Source organism: Scyliorhinus canicula, chromosome 1 (genome assembly GCF_902713615.1).
Source record: "Scyliorhinus canicula chromosome 1, sScyCan1.1, whole genome shotgun sequence".
Taxonomy (NCBI): Eukaryota; Metazoa; Chordata; class Chondrichthyes; order Carcharhiniformes; family Scyliorhinidae; genus Scyliorhinus; species Scyliorhinus canicula.
In genome coordinates, this window is record NC_052146.1 from 18,244,329 (window position 1) to 18,267,460 (window position 23,132).

Genomic DNA, 23,132 nt, shown 5'->3' on the forward strand with positions numbered 1-23,132 from the left:
AGAGGTGAGGGCTTAAGTGAGGTGCTCTTTCCAAGAGACCTGATGGGCCAAATGGCCTCCTTCTGTAAATTCCATGATTATATGTACGTAAGTCATTGAACTTGGCAGGGGATGTTGAGAGAGCAGTTAATAAATCATACAGTATCTTAGGCTGTATCAATAGGGGCATTGAGTACAAGAGTAAGGAGGTAACATTGAACCTGTAGAAGACTCTAGTTAGGCCTCATCTGGAGACTACGCCGGTTCTGTGCTCCATACTTGAGGAAAGAAGTGGAGGATTTGGAGCGGGTACAGAGGAGATTTACAAGGATGATTCCAGGGATAAAGAACTGTAGCTACAAGGTTGGATTGGAGAGGTTGGGACTGTTTTCATAGAACATAGAACATACAGTGCAGAAGGAGGCCATTCGACCCATCGAGTCTGCACCAACCCACTTAAGCCCTCACTTCCCCCCTATCCCCGTAACCCAATAACCCCTCCTAACCTTTTTGGTCACTAAGGGCAATTGATCATGGCCAATCCACCTAACCTGCACGTCTTTGGACTGGAGGCTTCCTTGGAGAGGAGACTTGATTGAGGTACTCAAAATCCTGAGGAGTATGGATAGGGCAAATAGTGAGAAATTGTTTCCACTCAAGAGAGCGTCAAGAACTAGAGGGCACAGAATCATAGAATAAAATCAGAGAATCCATAGAATCATATTTTAAAATAATTGACAAGAGGAGAAAAAGTGATGTGAGGAGAAATGTTTTCAGCCCAAGGGTGGTTGAAGTCTGGAATGAAGTTTCTGCGAGGGTGATGGAGGCAGGTTCGATCGAGGTGTTCAAAAGGGAAATGAATTGTTGAATACAAAGAAAGAACTTGCAAGATTACAGGAATAATGCAATGGAATGGGACTAGGCAGAATGCTCTTTCAGAGAGCCAGTGCAGAGTCAATGGGCCGAATGGTCTCCTTCTGCACTGTGAAGATTCTGTGATTCTCACGATAGTAGAGAACTGGTCATGTTTAACCAGCGTTTAACAATATCAGCATTGTTAGGGTTGAGCTCAGGATGCCACCATGGTTTCTGTTACAATTTCTGGTGATAATTGTGCTATTAATAAATGTAAATTGTTAAAATATGAACGTTGCCTCGGTTCACGTTTTCTGCTTTGGAAACTCAAGATCCTAATTTGAATCCATCAGCTCACTGAGTTTTACTGATTTGCCTGAGGCTATTTTATGGGTCTAATCAATCCCTGGCATACTTAATAAAACATCATAGCTATGGCTCACTGGGCAACACTCCCGCCTTTGAGCCAGGAGATTGTGGATTTAAGTCTCGCTTCAAAGCTTGGGGCTGAACTTTCACTGAGTTGGAATAACCCGGGATCCCTCTAAAAATGCCGGCTGATTCCAGGATTCCAGACCCCATTCCCGGGCTGTGTGAATTTCGGGAGTGCCTTTAAAGGGTGTGGGCTGAATCCTGTCAGAAACTGCACTCGACATTCCCAACCTGGTCGGCTTCATTGTGGAGATCGGTATGTCCTATTCCTCTATAATTTTCATATCGTCGGCCCAGGTTTTTAAAGAATTGAAGTTTGCAGATCCTCAGAGGAGTTGTGAACCTTATTTCACATGATGGGACCTTAGGTTAACACATCAGTATAGTGCTAAATGAGTATTCTATTGTTAAAGTACTAAATGAGTACTGTAATGTTCGAGTACTAACTGAGTATTCTATTGTTGGAGTACTAAATGAGTACAGTATTGTTGGAATACTAAATTAATATTTTATTGTCGGAGTAATAAAGGAGTACTGTATTGTTGGAGTACTAAAGGAGCACTATACTGTTGGGATACTACTGGAATACTGTCTTGGTGGAGTACTAAAGGAGCACTATACTGTTGGGATACTACTGGAATACTGTCTTGAAGGAGTACTAAATGAGCACTAGACTGTTCCAGTCTAAAGTGTGACTTGGGTTTCTTGGCTCGGTTGGCAGCACTATTGCCTCTTGACTCAGAAGGTTCTAGGTTCAAATCCCTCTCCAGTAGTTGAGCACAAAAATCAAGGCTGGCATTCCAGTGCAGTGCTGGTGGAGGTGCCGTCTTTAAAAGCACAGTGGTTACCACTGCTGCCTCACAGCACCAGAGTCCCGGGTTTCATTTCAGCCTCGGGTGACTGGGTGGGGTCTGCACTTTCTCCCCGTATCTGTGTGGGTTTCCTTCCACAGTCCGAAGCAGTGCAGGTTAGGTGGTTTGGCCATGTTAAATTGCCGCTTAGGGTCCAAAGATGTTTAGGTGAGCTGGAGTTGTGGGGTTAGGACGGGGGAGTGGACCTAGCTGTGAACGGTGCAGACCCAATGGGCCAAATGGCCTCCTTCTGCTCCGGAGGAATTCTGTGGGTGCGATCCAATAGCCACACTGCACCGGAAAAGGAGCTCGCCGCATCGCAGCATGGCCGATGAATTTTCATAGAATTTACAGTGCAGAAGGAGGCCATTTGGCCCATCGAGTTTACACCGGCTCTTGGAAAGAGCACCCTACCCAAGGTCAACACCTCCACCCTATCCCCGTAACCCAGTAACCCCACCCAACACTAAGGGCAATTTTGGACACTAAGGGCAATTTATCTTTGGACTGCACATCTTTGGACTGTGGGAGGAAACCGGAGCACCCGGAGGAAACCCACACACACACGGGGAGGATGTGCAGACTCGGCACAGACAGTGACCCAAGCCAGAATTGAACCTGGGACCCTGGAGCTGTGAAGCAATTGTGCTATCCACAATGCTACCATATGGATACTCTGCTCCCGGGATCTACCCGGCTCGCCACGCCTCGCGAGATCCAACGCCATCTCATGAGATGTTGTGATGTAAATCTGGCCCATCATGGCCTGGATCACTTTTTAGCAAATCTGCATATTACAGCGAGGCAGTTAGTCTCACTCTAATGTGCAGATCCCCAAGGTACCTGAGGCTTTGGGATTCATCCCCTGTGCCTCAGAGACCTTGGGTGTGCGCTGTTCAGCACTGGTCCCCACAAAGGGAACCTGATAGGACAGCACTCGTAGGGTATCCCAGAGTTAGGGTTAGGGTTTGAGTCAGCTGCATGCCCTTTGGGCAGGGTGGTGACCTGGCACTGCTGGTGCCACCTGGGCAGCCTGGAAGTAAAGCTTGGCATCTTTGCAGTGCCATCTGGGTGCCAGCTTGGCATGGCCAATGTTCCCAGGTGGCACTGCCAGGTTGGAAATGTCAAGATGTGAAGCTAGCATTTTTTGCACGTGCGAGGAGCTGGGATGCCTGGTTTGGGTTTTGGGGCGGGGGGGAAGCTGGTCGGTGGCTGGAGACCCTCCCATATTGCGTTCGGACTGAGGGGGAGGTCGGGGAGCGTTTCGGGGGTCTTGGAAAATAGCGTCCCGATCTCTCGTTACACTGGGGAGTTCCGGCAAGTGGAACTCCCCACTGTACAAAACAGGGCTGTGTGTGGCCTTGGCCTTCTCCATTCAGGCACCTTATTCAATGTACGTCGTGTGGAGTAGCCATGTGTTTCTCGGCACTGTGAGCGCCGGGGAAACACCCGGCTAACCGTGCTCGCTCGGGGTCTTTGTTCCCTTTTGAGCGAATCGTGCCCTGTGGGGCTGATTCTAATGGAGTACTGTACTGTTGGAGTACAAAGGAAGTACTGTACTGTTGGAGTACAAAGGAAGTACTGTACTGTTGGCGTACAAAGGAAGTACTGTACTGTCGGAGTACTATGGAAGTACTGTACTGTTGGAGCACTAAGGAAGTACTGTACTGTCGGAGTACTATGGAAATACTGTACCGTTGGAGTAGTAAGGAAGTACTGTACTGTTGGAGTACTAAGGGAGTACTGTACTGTCGGAGTACTATGGAAATACTGTACCGTTGGAGTACTAAGGAAGTACTGTACTGTTGGAGTACTAAGGGAGTACTGTACTGTTGGAGTACTAAGGAAGTGCTGTAATGTTGGTGTCCTAAGGAAGTACTGTACTGTCAGAGTACTATGGAAGTACTGCCGGAAGATTCCCGGCTGGGTCACTGTCTGTGTGGAGTCTGCACGTTCTCCCCGTGTGTGCGTGGGTTTCCTCCGGGTGCTCCGGTTTCCTCCCACAGTCCAAAGATGTGCGGGTTAGGTGGATTGGCCATGCTAAATTGCCCGTGGTGTCCTAATAAAAGTAAGGTTGGGGGGGGGGGGGGTTGTTGGGTTATGGGTATAGGGTGGATACGTGGGTTTGAGTAGGGTGATCATGGCTCGGCACAACATTGAGGGCCGAAGGGCCTGTTCTGTGCTGTACTGTTCTATGTTCTATGTACTGTTGGAGTACTAAGGAAGTATTGTAATGTTGGAGCACTCATGGAATACTGCACTTTTAGAGGTGTTGTATTTTAGATATTGGAAAAACAGATTAACAGGTCATCACTATTTTTGGAGTTTGATCTATCACAAATCAACAGTTGTGTTTGCCAAAATACCAACTGTCGCTGCACTTCAAAAACCAAAATCATTGGCTGTTTTGTGCTTTGAAATGACCTGAAAATTGATATATAAATGCAAGTTCTTTCAAATTCTGTCCAAATTAATTCAGTCTCCTCAACCTCCTCATTCCAGGCAACAGCACAAACTGGTGACAGCCACTGTACATGTGAATACTTTTTAAAATCTGTATTAAAATTGACCTTCACCATTCGGAATTTTTTGACTTGCCCTTCTGATGAATTTATTCAGAGTCACTTAATCTAATTAAATATTCTATTAAATATTCATTGTTAATTGTTACGTACGCTCCCTACCGTGATAACTTCCCCAGCCAGGAAAGACACAGCATTTGAATAAGAGAAACAATTTTTATTGCTGCTTATTGTGAAAGGCCTTACAAAAATGCAAATCTTTCTTTTTTTTTATTTTCCGCCCCGTCACCCACCCCGCCCACACTGGCAATGATTCTGTTCGCTCAGTTTGCTCATTGCACACCGCTTGTGTGGTGCAAATGTGACCTGCCGCTTGTCATGGCAAATCCCAGATGTTGTTCAGGCCCTGCTGTCGACTGGCACTGGTTGTCTCATTAATATCGCTGTTGCTATTCAACAACAAGTGCATCACAACCAAGGCTGATCCTTCCCCCACCTGATCGCAAGCCCACCGACGGCGGGGCGGGAGGGTTGGGGGGGGGGGGGGGGGGTGAGTGAGTGGATCACAAACAAGAGAAGGGGCCCTGGTTGATCGTTTCCCATTCCTACACTGGGGCGCAAGTTTAACAAGGCCACCCCGACCCAGCTGAGAACAACAACCTCAACACAGACCAGGGCTTGTTCTTGGGCCCTGATCACAATAATAATAATAACCGCTTATTGTCACAAGTAGGCTTCAATGAAGTTACTGTGAAAAACCTCTAGTCGCCAAAGATGTGCAGGTTGGGTGGATTGGCCATGACAAATTGTCCAAAATTCTATGATTAACCTAGGACAAAAGTTCGGCGCAACATCGTGGGCCGAAGGGCCTGTTCTGTGCTGTATTTCTCTATCTATCTATCTCTATTCCAGCTCCTGTTTGGCGAGGCCGGTACGGGAATTAAACCCGCGCTGTTGGCATTGTCCTGCATTACAAGCCAGCTGTTTAGCCCACTGTGCTGAACCAGCCCCTAATCAGCCGTCCCAAAGTGCTTCCGTTTGAAGGGTTGTCACTGTTGCAGTGTAAGAAACACGGCAGCCAGTTTGCGCACAGCCAGATCCCATGGTAGCAATACGATAATGACCATATGATCTGCTTTGGTGACATAGGTTGAGGGGCCATTATTGGCCAGGATGCCAGCCACAGCTCTCATGCTTTTCCTCAGAACATCACTGAGGGATTTTTTACTTCTGCGTGACAGATGGCACATCCGCCAATGCAGCACTCCCTCGGTACTGTACGGGAGAATTAACCTCGGATTCCGAGCTCGTGTCTCTGGAGTGGGTCTCAGAAGCCACAGCGTTCTGACTGGGAGATGAGAGTACCACCTACTGATTCACAGTTGATATTTTACATGCTGATCGGAAACAGTGGAGCAGACCTGCTCCTCACTGCACATTAATAGCCGCACACGAGAGAGTCAGTGTGCGTTTTTTCCTGTCACTGGGATATTCCAAACCTTCACTCCTCACAACACTCACTCGACACCAGAAACATTACTGCCTCAATCCTTTACCATTTATCTGAAGGGCTTCAGGTCTCACCGTCCCATATATTAATCAAATTAAGAATTGCTGGCATCTCCGATCGCCCTTTCAAATCAGGTTTCTTCACAGTTTAATTAGTCAGCGATAGCTCATCCAGTGAAGCACCTAATAGTGCAGTGCTGCAGCCGCCCCCCACCCCCCCCCCCCCCCCCCCCTCCCCAAGGCCTCGTATCATGTCTCTCTCCTTTATGCTGTGTTTTAATGGTGTTCATTAATGTGCAAAATTGTTCTCGGGGATAAAGCATTGCTTATGTGCCAATGACAGTCCTTGAACAAGACACAATCCTCTGCCCTTCAGTCTGATGTTATTTTGACACAAATTGGATTTGTCTTTCTTACCTTTTAGACCAAGGCGAAATTGTAGCATCGTTTAGCGCTGATAGATGCTTGGTTTTCGGGTCCATTTTGTGTTGTAGGCCCATTCTTGACAAGGGACCACACTGAGATTTCCATTATACAGAGCCTCGGCTGGGCCCCTTCTTGAGTATTGCGTTCAGTTCTGGGCCTAAGGAAGGATATATCAGCCTGTTCCCACAGTGGATACAGTGTGGATTCATTAGAATGACACCACAGGTCTTAGAGAATCCAAGAAATGAGGGTAAGTTGGAAATTAGCAAACGTGACACCACTGTTTAAAAAAGGAGGTAGGCAGAAAGCGGGTAATTATAGGCCAGTGAGCTTAACTTCGGTAGTAGGGAAGATGCTGGAATCTATCATCAAAGAAGAAATAGCGAGGCACCTGGATGGAAATTGTCCCATTGGGCAGATGCAGCATGGGTTCATAAAGGGCAGGTCATGCCTAACTAATTTAGTGGAATTTTTTCAGGACAATACCAGAGCGGTAGATAACGGGGAGCCAATGGATATGGTATATCTGGATTTCCAGAAAGCCCTTGACAAGGTGCCACACAAAAGGTTGCTGCATAAGATAAAGATGCATGGCATTAAGGGGTAAAGTAGTAGCATGGATAGAGGATTGGTTAATTAATAGAAAGCAAAGAGTTGGGATAAATGGGTGTTTCTCTGGTTGGCAATCAGTAGCTAGTGGTGTCCCTCAGGGATCAGTGTTGGGCCCACAATTGTTCACAATTTACATAGATGATTTGGAGTTGGGGACCAAGGGCAATGTGTCCAAGTTTGCAGACGACACTAAGATGAGTGGTAAAGCAAAAAGTGCAGAGGATACCGGAAGTCTACAGAGGGATTTGGATAGGTTAAGTGAATGGGCTAGGGTCTGGCAGATGGAATACAATGTTGACAAATGTGAAGTGATCCATTTTGGTAGGAATAACAGCAAACGGGATTATTATTTAAATGCTAAAATATTAAAACATGCTGCTGTGCAGAGAGACCTGGGTATGCTCGTGCATGAGTCGCAAAAAGTGTGTTTACAGGTGCAACCAGTGATTAAGAAAGTGAATGGAATTTTGTCCTTCATTGCTAGAGGAATGGAGTTTAAGACTAGGGAGGTTATGCTGCAATTGTATAAGTTGTTAGTGAGGCCACATCTGGAGTATTGTGTTCAGTTTTGGTCTCCTTACCTGAGAAAGGACATACTGGCACTGGAGGGTGTGCAGAGGAGATTCACTAGGTTAATCCCAGAGCTGAAGGGGTTGGATTACGAGGAGAGGTTGAGTAGACTGGGACTGTACTCGTTGGAATTTAAAGGATATGGGGGGATCTTATAGAAACGTATAAAATTATGAACGGAATAGATAGGATAGGTGCGGGCAGGTTGTTTCCACTGGCGGGTGAAAGCAGAACTAGGGGGCATAGCCTCAAAATAAGGGGAAGTAGATTTGGGACTGAGTTTAGAAGGAACTTCTTCACCCAAAGGGTTGTGAATCTATGGAATTCCTTGCCCAGTGAAGCATTTGAGGCTCCTTCATTAAATGTTTTTAAGATAAAGATAGATCGTTTTTTGAAGAATAAAGGGATTAAGGGTTATAGTGTTCGGGCCGGAAAGTGGAGCTGAGTCCACAAAAGATCAGCCATGATCTCATTGAATGGCGGAGCAGGCTCGAGGTGCCAGATGACCTACTCCTGCTCCTAGTTCTTATGTTCTTATAAACACGAATTGAAGGAAGGGTGATCTGATAGAGGTGTTATTTTAAGAAGATTTGATAGCATCTAGGAACAAAGAAGAATACAGCACAGGAACAGGCCCTTCGGCCCTCCCAGCCTGCGCCAATCACATGTCCTATCTAGACCAATAATAATAATAATATCTTATTGTCAAAAGTAGGCTTCAATGAAGTTACTGTGAAAAGCCCCGAGAAGCCACATACCAGCCAGCGCCTGTTGGCCTGAATAGTGCTTTTTCATTGAAGCCTACTTGTGACAGTAAGTTTTTATTATTAACCAACGTTCTATATAGCTGTAACATAATTTTAGAGATTTTATACTCGCTGCCCCGTCCTATGAAGGTAAGCATGCCATATGCTTTCTTTACCACTATTTCTATCTGTGCTGCTACTTTTAAGGATCTATGGCCCTGCACGCCCAGATCTCCCTGTGTCCTCATGCTCCTGATGGTTCTGCCATGTATTTTATAACTCCCACTTAAATTGGATCTACCAAAATGCATCACTTCGTCCTGTGGTGCAGGGGTAGCACCCCTCCCTCTGAACCACAAACTCTGGGTTCAAGTCCCATTTCACAACTTAATAATAATAATTCCAGGGCACGTGGAGTGAAAGGTCAGACTGGTTTATTTTTAAACTGAAAATAAAACCGCTACCACGGCAACACTAACTAACGCCCCAGCCCAGGACTATCGGGATCCGCTCCGGGTCTGGGAGCTATATTTAACGGTCCCGCTAAGGGAGCCCCAGCTGGGCAGGCTTCCACCTGCTCACCACGGGGACACGCAATCTATAGAACCCACGGGCAGATCAATCAGCGATTCCCCCACAGCTCTCGTGAGGGTTAACACATTAACCGTCATACAAGGTGCAATCATAATGTGACCAAACAGATATAAGCCTGCAAAATCCTTCTGTAATTGGGAGCTGGTGGTGTTGTGGTATTGTCACTGGACTGGTAATCCTGAGGCCCAGGGTAATTCTCCGGGAGCCCAGGTTCAAATCCCACCACGGCAGATGGTGAAATTTGAATTCAATAAATATTTGGAATTTAAAGTCTTAATGATGACCATGACACCATTGTCATAAAAACCCCATCTGGTTCACTAATGTCCATTAGGGAAGGAAATCTGCTGCCCTTACCTGGTCTCGCCCACATATGACTCCAGACCCACAGCAATGTGGTTGACTCTGAAATGGCCGAGCAAGCCATTCAATTCAAGGGCAATTAGGGATGGGCAATAAATACTGGCCCAGACAGTGGCACGCACATCTCATGAAAGAAAATAAAAATAAACGTTGGGCGGGATTCTCCGGCCAAGTCCGCCCGGCGACAGGAAAATCCCGCCCGAGGTCAATGGAGTTCTCCAGTCTACACTGTTTGCCCGTGGTGTTCTTGCGGTGGGCGGGGCGGGATAATCCAGCCCCTTGTGTTTCTTTTTAAATGAGGCCGACATTCAGCTACTGGTGTCTCTCAAAGTGGCACAGCAGCCCAGTGGTTAGCACTGCTGCCTCACAGCGCCAGGGGCCCGGGTTCAATCCCAGCCTCAGGTCACTGTCTGTGCGGAGTCTGCACGTTCTCCCCGCGTCTGCGTGGGTTTCCTCCAGGTGCTCCGGTTTCCTCCCACAGTCCAAAGATATTCAGGTTAGGCGGATTGGCCATGATAAATTGCCCCTTATGGGTCCAAAATGTTAGGTGGGGTTATGGGTTCAGTGGATAGGGTGGACAGTGAGCCTAGGTAGGGTGTTCTTTGAGGGGGTCGGTGCAAACTTGATGGACTGAATGGCCTCCTTCTGCACTTGCAATTCTAAAGACTGATGAGGTGAATGACCAGGTTAGCATCTTTAATGGTAATTGACTGAGGGAGAAATGTTGGAAAGCCGATTGTACTTTTGTTTTCCCCAACAATGGCGTGCAACCTTTAATGTGCAGCCGAATTGAGAGGACTTGGGTTGAGCGTTTCATCTGAAAGAAGGCAAGTCGAGCAGCTCAGCACTCTGCCCGTACTGTAGCGGGTACTGTGCCAGGGCGAGAGCCTGCAGCGTAAACTCATGATTCACAAACCGGCAATCTGTTCACTCTCAGAGGTGGAATAAGCCACACTAACTGAGTGAAGCTGACACACACGATATGCAGGGGATGTAAATCAGATTCCTGAAATGTTCCCATCTGTGGATCTGCTGTTACCATTGTGGCTGACTACAATACTAATGACAAGCTGCAAGTGAAGTAGGAAGCTCTCTTCTCCTGTTACATACCCAGCATTCTAAATATACATCCCCAACCTCCCAACCTGTAAGGTTACATCATGAGAAGGGACATCCCTTCCCTGTGCGTGAGAAAGGTAAAGAGGGAAACCCCAGCGGTCACTCCTCTAACTTCAAAGCAAAATACTGCAGATGCTGGAATTCTGATATAAAAACAGGAAATGGTGGGAAAGCTCAGCGGGTCTGGCAGCATCTGGAGAGAGAGGAACAAAGTCAACGGGTGGGATTCTCCAGCCTCCCGGCCGCGTGTTTCCCGGTGGCGGGAGGCAGCATGCCGTTCACTGGGATCGGGATTCTCTGCTCCCACCTCTGGGAATTCCCATCGAAGCCAAGCATTCTCACCAGGAGACCCACGGTTGGGGATGCGCTGCCGGCAGGACAGGGAATCCCGTCGCTGTTGAATGGCCGGAGAATTCCGACCTACGTTTCAATCCGCGCGACTCTTCTTCAGAACTGTTCAAGGGTCATCCAGGCTCGAAACGTTAACTCCTGCAGTCATGACCTGAAGCTGAGATGATTGACCTCCAACCATCACAACCATCTTCCTTTGCGCCGGGTATGATTCCAACCAGGGGAGAGTTTTCCCCCCTGATTCCCTTTGACTTCAGTTTAGCTCGGGCTCCTTGATGCCATACTCGGTCAAATGCTGCTTTGATGTCAAGCCAGTCGCTCTCACCTCACCTCTGGCATTCAGCTCCTTTGTCCATGTTTGATCCAAGGCTGCAATGAGGTCAGGAGTTGAGTGGCCCTGGCAGAACCCAAACCAAGCGTACGAGAGCAGGTTTTTGCTGAGTAAGTGCCGCTTGATAGCACTGTTGATGACTTCTTCCATCACTTTGCTGATGATGGAGAGTAGATTGGTGGTGGCGGGGTGGTGTGGGGGGGGGGGGGGGGGGGGGGGGGGGGTAATTGGCTGGATTGGATTTGTTCTGTTTCCTGTGTACAGGACACACCTGGGCAATTTTCCACTTTTCCGGGTAGATGTCAGAGTTGTAGCTGTCCTGGAACAGCTTGGTTAGGGGTGCAGCAAGTTATGGAGCACAAGTCTTCAGTACTATTGCTGGAGCATTGTCAGGGCCCAAAGCCTTTGTAGTGTCCTGTACCTCCAGCCGTTTCTTGATATCAGATGGAGTGAATCATATTGGCTGGGAACCGCTGGAGGAGACCTAGATGGATCATCCACTGGGTACTTCTATCTGAAGATTGTTGTGAATGCCTTAGCCTTGTCTTTGAAGATACTTGCTGGGCTCCTCCATCATTGAGGATGGGATATTTGTGGAGCCTCCTCCTCATTGAACCAGGATTGATACCCTGGCTTGGTGGTAATGGTAGAGTGGGGGATATGCCAGGCCATGAGGTTGCAAATTGTGGTTGAATACAATTCTACTGCTGCTGATAGAGGTGCTGTGGACCAGTTGCTAGATAGGTTTGAAGTCTATCCCATTTAGCACGGTGGCAGTGCCACACGACATGATGGGTGGTTTCCTCAAAGTGAAGACCGGACTTTGCCTCCACAAGACCTGTGTGCTGGACAGGTGCATCGGGTAGACAGGATGGTGAGGATGAGTACGCTTTTCCCTCTTGGTGGTTCCCTCACCACCTGCTGCAGTCCCAGTTTAGCAGCTATGTCCTTTAGGACCCGGCCAGCTCTGTCTATGGTACTACCAAGCCACACTTAGTGTTGGTGATGGACATTGAAGTCCCCACCCAGAGTATATTCTGCACCCTTGCCACCCTCAGAGCTTCCTCCAAGTAGTGTTCAACATGGAGGAGACGGATTCATCAGCTGATGGCGGCCAGTACGTGGTAATCAGCAAGAGGTTTCCTTGCCCATGTTTAACCTGACTCCTTCATGGGGTCCAAGGTCAATGTTGAGGGCTGCAAGGGGAACTCTCTCCCGGTTGTCTACCACTGCGCCACCACCTCTGCTCGAATGGCGATAGTGGTGTCAGGAACATCCGGTTTCATAGCGGTTGAATTGGGTCTGGAGTCACATATGGGCCAGACCAGGTCAGGAAGGCAGATTCCCTAAAGGGCATTCGTGAACCAGATGGGTTTTTATATTTTCTACAATAGTTTGTGGTTCCACCACCTGCCTTGGTGAGATTTGAACCAGAGTCCCCAGATCATTATCCTGAGTCCCTGGATTACTAGTACAGCGACAATACTACTAAGCCACCGCCTCTCCACGCACCCAAAGTTAAAACTCTGCCCCACTTTGTGTTGAGAAGTGAATATTGACCAGGACACTAAGGCAAACTCCCCAACCCATCTTCCAAAATAGTGCTATGGGATCTTTTAACCTCCAAATCAAAGGGAAGTCTGAGCTTCAGTTCAATGTTTCACCCAGAAACCAGCGATGCACTCAAACATCAGCATGGATCTGCGGCTTGAGCCTTTAGAAAAGGATTGGAACCCCTGTCACAATCTCAGTAACTGAGATAGACACTGGTCCTGATTGGGTAATATCTTGGCCAATAGTCCCTCAGCCAACATCCCTATAGCAGACTATCTGGCCATTCCTGTCGGGCGAGATCTTTCAGCTGTTCGCGCCGCCCGGATCTTCCGGTCCCGCCAATGGCGCTCATCCACCAAGGGTTTCCCCGTGGCGCGGGGTGAATTCAATGGGAAATCCGCCGGCCAACGTCGTGCTGCCCCCCCTCCCCCGCCACCGAGAGACTTACCGCGGGAAGGCCAGAGAATCGCGCCCCTTATTGCTGTTTGTGGGAGTTTGTTGTGTGCAGATTGGCAGCAGTGTTCCCCTGCATTACTACAGTGACGACGTGTGGAGCTTTCCAGACCCGTCAACGGCTGGCGTCATGGCGGGTGAGACAGGAAAATGTGGAGAACGGCAAAAAGTCAGTTTCCTGCTGACGTAAACATTGTTTGCAATTTTACACTCCCTCCTTTAATGGCGGGTCAGGTATCCCACGTCGCCATGTCGGCAACCACATTTGCATTGATTTCAATATCATGAATAGTCATCAGAAAGGCAGCTCGTCAGAATCCCGACCCCACTCCTGATCACATGGTCACACGGCCGACGAATTAGACTGACGATCCGATATAAGGGACGTGGATCTGGCGAGCAGCACGTCACTCGGGATCTCCTCCAGGTTTGTTTGCCTACCATTCATTGCGCTCAGTTCACAACTGCTCTGAGACTGTGCCAGGGCTGTACCAACAGGAAGACGAGGGAGGGTCAGAGCCCAGGTTTACCCAGCGAGACCAATGGGAAGGCCAGGGGGTTGGGGGAGAAGAAGCTGGGGAGCAAATGGTACATCCATCTCGAAATGAGAGTTCCAATCTAGTAGCACAAACTTTCAGGGCGATATAGTGACAAACATGATGAATATACTTCTTTACTCTCTCTCAGTGCATGAAGGAACCTAATCCAATGGAGACCTGCTTTCAAGCCTTCAATCCACAAGGTCTCTTCATCGGCCTGTAAGCAATATGCCTTGGCCTACCTCTCGGAGCCTTTCCGCAGGCCCATTTGCAAGGCTCAGACCCATCACACTGAGTCTTCCTGTGCTATCTGCAAATCCAGTGGACTGAATACCTCTGTAGTTCAGTTTATCGTGCCTTGACCCACCATTTTGGGCCCACATGCAGGCCTTGATCCACTGCCTCGCTGTGGGCCTACGGATTAGGCTTGCTCACAACACCCTTTGTTCCCCAATAAACATATGCGGACATTCAGTCCAGCTACCACAAACTTCGGTTTGACCACACCATGGAGACAATGCATATTAGTACAAGTCAAACATCATTACATTTCAATATTTTTAATGTACACATTATGCTTCTTGCTCTCCGCCCCTCCCTCCTTATACAATAGCAAAATAAGCCTGACTTCAGTGTAATGGCAAAAAAACCTTAATACCACAAAACAAAACAAGATTTGTTTTTACTATTTTAATACTTGACTTCATTCACCTTCCTCTCTGAATGTGCGTCTGCAGTGAAGTTCAGAAGGCCCATTCTCCAGATCATCCATAGGGCACTCGCTGGAGGTTTCGAAGGCCGGATGACTGGGGACTCGCACTCACTCCCTATCCCAGACCCATTACACACACCGAGAAGATCAAACTCCATTGTTGAAATGGTGATCTCACAGTCCAGATTGGAGCGTGACTGGTCGTCTTATGATTCAGGACAGGCCACTTCTTTCCAGAGTCAAGCACAGTAAATCAATAAGAGTTTGCTCTCTGATCCCAGTTTGCCCCCCCCCCCCCCGCCTCCTTCACCGCCCCCTCCTCCAGGCAGAAACAGGCAGTTTTATTTCTCCCTCACACGACTTCTGAGGAGAGTTTCCCACATTGGCATTCGACAGCAGAACAGGTATAAGAAGCTAGCAGGAGCACAATCAGAGGGCCTGGCAGACTGGAACAACAACTGTTCCCTATGAGGACTAAAAATAGCCCGCCCTCCCCCCTCCTCCCTCCCCAACCCCTCGGTCACAAATCTAGAAACAAACCACACGGAGAGCAAAGGGAAATACAAACTGGAAAAATAAAGTGCTAAATTCCATCAAAACATACCCTTCGTACCACAAACCAACAGCAGCAAACTCTACCTTCTGGCGAATTGCTTTCCCCGTCTCTGCGAAGTTGTCTTTTGGGGGAGTTGCGAAGCTTCTATTCTAACAGTCACTACTGAATCCTACCAGGCAGGCCGACTAGATAGAGCAGGAGAAATGTGATAAGGGTTAACCCCCCCGCACTGCCCTCCCCAAGCACACACAAGTATGAGAACGCAATCAACAGCTGAATGGACAGAAGTCTGTGCTATAAATACCCGTCAGGTCCCAGGTTTGGAAATCCATCATCTGTTGCAGGCTGGGCTATGATAGGGTTTGGGAAAAGGTTACAAACAGAGAGAAGGAGTGGGGGAAGCAAAAAAGTAAGAAACGGATAGATTATTCTGACACCTATTTTTTTTAAATTATGCCCTCCCCCGCTCCAATACCCCCACCCCCCGCGCACACACACACACACCGCCTCAGTTCCTAGAAGTTGGGTGAATTTTAATCCGCATGTTTTTATATGTGAAAACATGTCGGGTGAGATTTATCGGCTGTTCACGCCGGCAGGAAATTCCGGGCCCACGGCGGCAAACGGGTTTCCCGGCGACGAGGGGTGCACTCAACGGGAAATCCCATTGGTCGGCCGCCTCCCCCAGCCGAATAGCAAGCGGCGGGTTGGTCGGTAAACCCCTCCCGTCATTTCTGCTGCGTCTGACGGCCAAGCCTGAAATTGTTTCTTTTTGACATCTTAACGGAGGGAGGCCATTTGGCCCATCACGCCTGCACTCACTCCCCAAACGAACATCATGACGTAGAGCCATTTCCCTGCCTTTTCCTGTGTTGTCACCCACGTGGGACCCATGGGGCCGGGTTGATTAGGCTTCCTGTGAGTCACTAGGAGTAGAGCTTCCCTCCTGAGGGGTGGACCCCCCCCCCCCCCCCCCCCCAACGCCCCTTATCGGCAGGAGAGGAAACCAGAGCATTTGAACCCCGCCCGAGGGTGAGCCGAGCGGTAGTCCCATCGGAACCTGTGCCCATAGCCTTTACATATCACTGTAAATAAACCTCTTGCTCCCAACGCTTCCCATGTGGCTGCCTCTGTGAACTCAATATTAGTAAAATTAGTTTGTGGCAGATATTTAGATACAAAAACAAAAGAGTTTTAAAAAACCATTGCTGAAGAGAGGTCAGCGTACCAGCAAATCTTTGGTTAAGAAGAAATAGTCGCTCTCTACGGATTTAGAGCAATGATTGTCAGTTTTAAATAAAGCAGTGCCCTTAATTTCTTTCAGTAAATTAACATAAAATCCTCAGAGAGTTGACTCTTTTCAATATGTGTTATTATGTTTAATTAAAATGTGATTTTTTTTTTTTAACCCCTCGGTCCGAAAGGCTTGGCCCAACTGTTTACACTCGCAAATCACATTAATGTTCGAGATTTACATCGGCTCTATCGATGGGGGCAGCACGGTAGCCTAGTGGTTAGCACAATTGCTTCACAGCTCCAGGGTCCCGGGTTCGATTCCCGGTTTGGGTCACTGTATGTGCGGAGTCTGCATGTTCTCCCCGTGTCTGCGTGGGTTTCCTCCGGGTGCTCCGGTTTCCTCCCACAGTCCAAAGATGTGCGGGTCAGGTGGATTGGCCATGCTAAATTGCCCTTGGTGTCCAAAATTGCCCTTAGTGTTGGGTGGGGTTACTGGGTTATGGGGATAGGGTGGAGGTGTGGGCTGTGGTTAACGCTGCTGCCTCACAGCTCCTGGGACCTGGGTTCAATTCCGGCCTTGCCTGTGCGGAATTTATACATTCTCCCTGTGTCTACGTGGGTTTCTGCCTGCCCACAATCCAAGATGTGCAGGTTAGGTAGATCGGCCACGCTAAAATTGGCCATTGGTGTCCAGGGATGCGCAGGTTAGGTAGCAGAGTGGGTGTTGGAGTGGGCCTGCATGGGGTGCTGCTTTAGAGGTTCGGTGTAGACTTGATGGGCCGAATGGCCTCCTTCTCCACTGTAGGATGCCATGCTTCCCACAAAGGGGAAACAGTCTGTGTGAAGATGTGAAACAAACAAATAAACATTGAAGTGCATTTTATAAACAGCTACCTATGGACTGCAAGTGTGTCCTTGGAGACGAGGGACAGACGGGGAGGGGGAGAGGAGTGTTAACGGAGATACACAGAAGCGAAGATGAATGGGGTTAATGTTCCCAAGCACCTCCTCCCTCCTCCTTACACCAGCCAAAAGCATCAGGCTGTGGAATGCCAAGACCAGTATTTCCCAAACACTATCCCACTGTGACCCCATTTTGAGGCTTGATTATTGCTGTTATCCCAGAGCTGGGAGAGAGGGGGAGAGGGGTAGTGAGCTGTGAGATCAGGAGAGGTGGCGGGGGGGGGGGGGGGGGGGGGTTGTGTTACCTGAGGGGTAAATAAAGAGCACCTACCTTTTCACTGACGTTTTACAGGCCTCTAAGTTTAGCCAGTAAGCCATGCCCAGCTTTTTAACTGGGGGCCTCGCATCTCCGTGGCAACAATTGCTGCCTTGGAGTTTGCAACCTCAAAATTCCATCTCACAACTCCACTGGGGGTGGTGATGCACAGTTTGGGAAGCCCTGGCCTAGACTTACATTGGGTGTGATTTATTGGAAAAGAAACAGAGTCCCATTTTGGGTGCGTTTTGCCGAGTGTTTCCCAGTGCTGGCAGCACCAAGAACGACCCTGCTATTAAATGGGACTCTGCTTCATTTTTGGATCTCAGCGAAAGACACCTCGCTGAGGCCTCACTTAGACCCATTTCCTGCACTAATAAACTCAGCTCACCAGCGCAGGAAGAGATCGGGGCACCATTTTTAAATGGCACGCTGGTCTCTGGACCCCCCACCACAGCCTCCGGTGCCCTCCAAAGCTCCAACTTACTAATTAGGGGGTGCTTTAGCCCCCCCGCACCCCACCTCATAGGGGCACCCCTGGGCTCGATCCCCAGCACTAGCAAGACGGCATCTGGGCACTGCAGCCTGGCACCCTGACAGTGCCCCTGCCAATCTGGAAGGCACTACTCGGGTAGCATCTGGGTTATGCTGCCTGTGTGCCAGGGTACCACCCTGCTCGGAGCCCGACCAGCCAGGGGTCCCCCGATCACCTGGGAGACCCCTCAAATTTCCGGTACGTCTGGTCCACGTTTGTGAAAACCAGTGCTAACTCCGCCACAGACATATTCAAGTGAGACTAACTACTCACTTTGATATGCAAATCTGAATCATGCCCATTGCGGACGAGAGCCAGATTGCGACGCCTCATGAGATCTCAGGCGTAACCAGTGCCTTAAATCTCACGAGAAGCCTCTCGCGTGATTTACCGGCCTCGTCCTAGTCCAAAGATGTGCGGGTTAGGTGGATTGGCCATGCTAAATTGCCCGTAGTGTAAGGTTAATGGGGGGATTGTTGGGTTATGGGTACGGGTTACGTGGGTTTAAGTAGGGTGATCATTGTTCGGCACAACATCGAGGGCCGAAGGGCCTGTTCTGTGCTGTACTGTTCTATGTTCTATGTTCTAGTCCGACTTGGGCACGCCGAGGTCGTTAGATCGCGCCCATTGTTAAAAGTCAAGGATAAAAAAACTGTCTGCAAGAATATTGACAGCGTGACCATGGCAACTGGCTCTGGCTTCAGCAAAAGAATCTCTTTAAAACCTGATGAAAGGTTTAGAATTCTATGTAATAAAATTGAATTTGACTTATTTGTTTCCTGGAGAAACTACGCTCCAGAATTCATTACACTCCTGTTCCTCCACCAAACATGTCTCCCATAGTAACAGTTACTGCACGAGGCCTGCACTGGACAAAAGCCTGCACTTAAGTGTCACTGTTGCACAGTGATTGAGAATGTCAGGTGGAAGCATTCCTTCTTGATTCGTAACCACCCAAACACTGGGAAGTCACAGAAGTGCTTGGGGGTAATAAAATTAATCACTAAACAAGTTGCAGTCATTATCTTTTAATAGCATCGCCTCTGATTAACATTAAACTATTTGCTATTCACCGACAGTGAGAGAGTCATTAAAAAGAATTAGACCCTGGCAAAGAGTAACATAAGTGGCAAAAAAAATCAAGATATACATATGTACATTAATGTTTATTTGTTCAGTGGCAGATTGCACCATCAGGATATGCATTTTAATTATGTTTAAGTAGCGAGTGTTACTGACACCAGTGTTTTTAGAATGGAAAGGGCAATTTACAACAAGATTATCCATTTCTCTGAGGACAACCCAATTGACAACCTGTTATCTCTTCAGTGAGAAAACTGGACTTGACCCTTTTTGTAGTGTCCCCTGCATATTCTAGTAACATAATCAATAAATCTGTTGTCTTTTGTGCGAAAATAGTACCTTCTGCTTTCTCTTCAAAGAAAAAAACATCCAGGGGGTTGCCAACAACCAGCCATATCAATACTGTGGCTACAAGAGCAAGTCAAAGGCTGGGAACATTGTGGCAAATAACCTGCCTCCTGACTCTCCAAAGCCTGTCCACCATCCACAGGGCACAAGTCAGGAATGTGATGGAATACTTTCCACTTGCCTGGATGAGTGCAGCTCCAATAACACTCAAGAAGCTCAACACCATCCAGGACAAAGCATGATTGGCACCCCATCCACTACCTTAAACATTCACTCCAACTACCACTGACAGCCGTGTGTGCCATCACAAGATGGACTGCAGGAACTCCCAAGACTCCTTCGACAGCACGCGCCTTCCAAACTCATGACCTCAACCAGCTAGTAGGACAAGGGTAGTAGATACCTGAGAACACCACCACCTGCAAGTTCCCCTCCAAGCCACTCACCATCCTGACTTGGAACTATATCCCCCTTCCTTCATTGTCGCTTCGGTCAAAATCCTGGAACTCTCTCCCTAACAGCACTGTGGTTGCCCAGCACCAACTTCTCAAAGGGCAATTATGGATGGGCAATAATTTTTTTTTAAATCATGGAATGCACAGAAGGAAGCTATTTACCCTTTCGTACTTGTACAGGATCATTGCATTTATCTAAACTTGGCCCCCCCAGGGCGGCACAGTAGCACAGTGGTTAGCAATATTGCTTCATAGCACCAGAGTCCCAGGTTCGATTCCTGGCTTGGGTCACTGTCTGTGCGGAGTCTGCACGTTCTCCCCGTGTCTGCGTGGGTTTCCTCCGGGTGCTCCGGTTTCCTCTCACAAGACCCGAAAGACGTGCTTGTTAGGTGAATTGGACATTCTGAATTCTCCCTCAGTGTACCCGAACAGGTGCTGGAATGTGGCGACTAGGGGATTTTCACAGTAACTTCATTGCCGTGTTAATGTAAGCCTACATTATTATATTATACTGTAAAGATTGTTAAAAATGGAATTCCTTCACAAGAAAAGTGCCACTTCTCTTCTGGTTAATGTAAGCCTACTTGTGACAATAATAAAGATTTTTTTTTAAATAATTTTTATTGAAAAATTTTGTATTTATACAACAACAAACAGTAATGAAAATAGCAACGGTCTCTAACAATAACAGTCATAACACCCCAGAACCGTAACAGCTCGTACCCCGAACCCTCCCCACCCCCCAACCCCAATGACCAACAAAATAAATTAACAACAAATTAAATTAACAACATATTAAATTGAATAACCGTAGAACAAATAGATAACACCCCCCCTCTCTCTCTCTCTCTCCCCCCCCCCCCCCCCCCAGGTTGCTGCTGCTATTGACCCATTTCCCTATCTCTGAGCCAGAAAGTCCAAGAAAGGCTGCCACCGTTTACAGAACCCTTGTATTGATCCTCTCAGGGTGAATTTGACCCTTTCCAGTTTGATGAACCCCGCCATGTCACTGATCCAGGTCTCCACACTTGGGGGCCTCGCATCCTTCCATTGCAGCAAGATCCTCCGCCGGGCTACTAGGGACGCAAAGGCCAGGACACCGGCCTCTTTCGCCTCCTGCACTCCCGGCTCTACCCCAACCCCAAAGATCGCGAGTCCCCAGCCTGGTTTGACCCTGGATCCAACCACCCTCGACACCGTCCCCGCCACCCCCTTCCAGAATTCTTCCAGTACTGGGCATGCCCAGAACATATGGGCATGGTTCGCAGGACTCCCCAAACACCTGACACACCTATCGTCGCCCTCAAAGAACCTACTCATCCGAGTGCCGGACATGTGAGCCCGCTGGAGCACCTTAAATTGAATGAGACTAAGCCTCGCACATGAAGAGGAAGAGTTAACCCTCTCCAAGGCATCCGCCCAAGTCCCGTCCTCCATCTGCTCCCCTAATTCCACTTCCCACTTAGCCTTCAGCTCCTCCACTGACGCCTCCTCCCCCTCCTGCATTACCTTATAAATGTCAGACACCTTCCCATCCCTGACCCACACCCCCGAAAGCACCCTGTCCCTTGCCCCCCGCGAGGGCAGCAAAGGGAACCCCTCCACCTGTCGCCTAGCAAAGGCCTTTACCTGCAAGTACCTGAACGTGTTCCCTGGGGGGAGCCCAGGAGGTCGGATTACTTCCGGCTCTACCGAGGGACCAGGCAGGGGTGCACCCCCAGGTACCTGAAACTCTTCCCTGCCCTCTTAAACGGGAGCCTTCCAATTCTCTCCTCTTGGTCCCCCGGGTGCACCACAAACACCTCACTCTTGCCCAGATTCAGTTTATAGCCTGAAAAGGTCCCAAACTCAGCCAACAGCTCCATCACCCTCGGCATCCCTCCCACTGGGTCCGCCACATACAGTAACAGGTCATCTGCATACAAAGACACCCAATGTTCCTTCCCACCCCGCATCAAACCCCTCCATCTTCCTGACTCCCTCAACGCCATCGCCAAAGGTTTGATTACCAATGCAAACAACAAGGGGGACAGGGGGCACCTCGTCTGGTCCCTCGGTAGAGCCGGAAGTAATCCGACCTCCTCCCATTAGTAACTACACTCGTCATCGGGGCCTCATACAGTAGCCTCACCCACTTAATAAACCCTTCTCCAAATCCAAACCTCTCCAGCACCTCCCATAGGTACCCCCACTCCACTCTATCGAATGCCTTCTCCGCATCCAGCGCCACCACTATCTCCGCCTCCCCCTCAATCGCCGGCATCATAATGACATTTAGCAACCTCCGTACATTCGTGTTCAGCTGCCTTCCCTTAACAAAACCTGTCTGGTCCTCGTGTATCACCCCTGGCACACAGTCCTCAATCCTGGTGGCCAGGATCTTTGCCAACAACTTGGCGTCTACATTAAGGAGAGATATGGGCCTGTACAAACCACACTGCTGGGGGTCCTTATCCCTCTTAAGGATTAAGGAAATCAGCGCCCGTGACATCGTCGGGGGCAAAGCCCTCCCCCCTCCCATTCCTCATTAAACGTCCGCACCAACAGGGGGCCCACCAGGTCCACATACTTTTTATAGAACTCCACCGGGAACCCATCCGGCCCTGGCGCCTTCCCACACTGCATCTGCCCGATCCTCTTAACCAGCTCCTCCAGCTCAATCAGCGCCCCCAACCCCTCCACCTGCTCCTCCTGCACCTTCGGGAAAGATAGCCGGTCGAGAAACCTCTCCATTCCCCTCCTCTCCACCGGTGGCTCCGACCGGTACAGTTCCCCATAAAAGTCCTTGAAGACCTCATTCACCTCTGCCCCCTTCCGCACCACATTCCCACTCTTATCTCTTACTCCAGCAATTTCCCTAGCCGCATCCCGCTTGTGGAGCTGATGCACCAGCATCCTACTCGCCTTTTCACCATGTTCATACACCGCCCCCTGTGCCTTCCTCCACTGTGCCTCCGCCTTTCTGGTGGTTAACAAATCAAACCTAGCTTGTAGGCTACGCCTCTCCCCCAGCAATCCCTCCTCTGGTGCCTCCGTGTACCTCCTATCCACCTCCAGGAGCTCCCCCACCAGTCTCTCCCTCTCCCTCCTCTCCATCCTATCCCTGTGGGCCCGGATGGATATCAGCTCCCCCCGAATCACTGCCTTCAGGGCTTCCCAGACCATCCCCACCCGGACCTCCC

At 49.0% G+C, this 23,132-nt stretch overlaps 1 protein-coding gene across 4 annotated transcripts in view; it reads right to left on the reverse strand.

Annotated features, from left to right (window-relative positions):
- Positions 1 to 15,271, reverse strand: part of LOC119974608 (unconventional myosin-XVIIIb-like) — a 390,682-nt gene extending 375,411 nt beyond the window's left edge. For all 4 annotated transcript variants that reach the window (XM_038813932.1, XM_038813847.1, XM_038813761.1 and 1 more), the window contains exon 1: positions 15,123 to 15,271. The gene's annotated coding sequence lies outside the window, so the exon portion shown is untranslated. The remainder of the gene's footprint in view (positions 1 to 15,122) is intronic.
- Between the last annotated feature and the right edge of the window lie 7,861 nt (positions 15,272 to 23,132).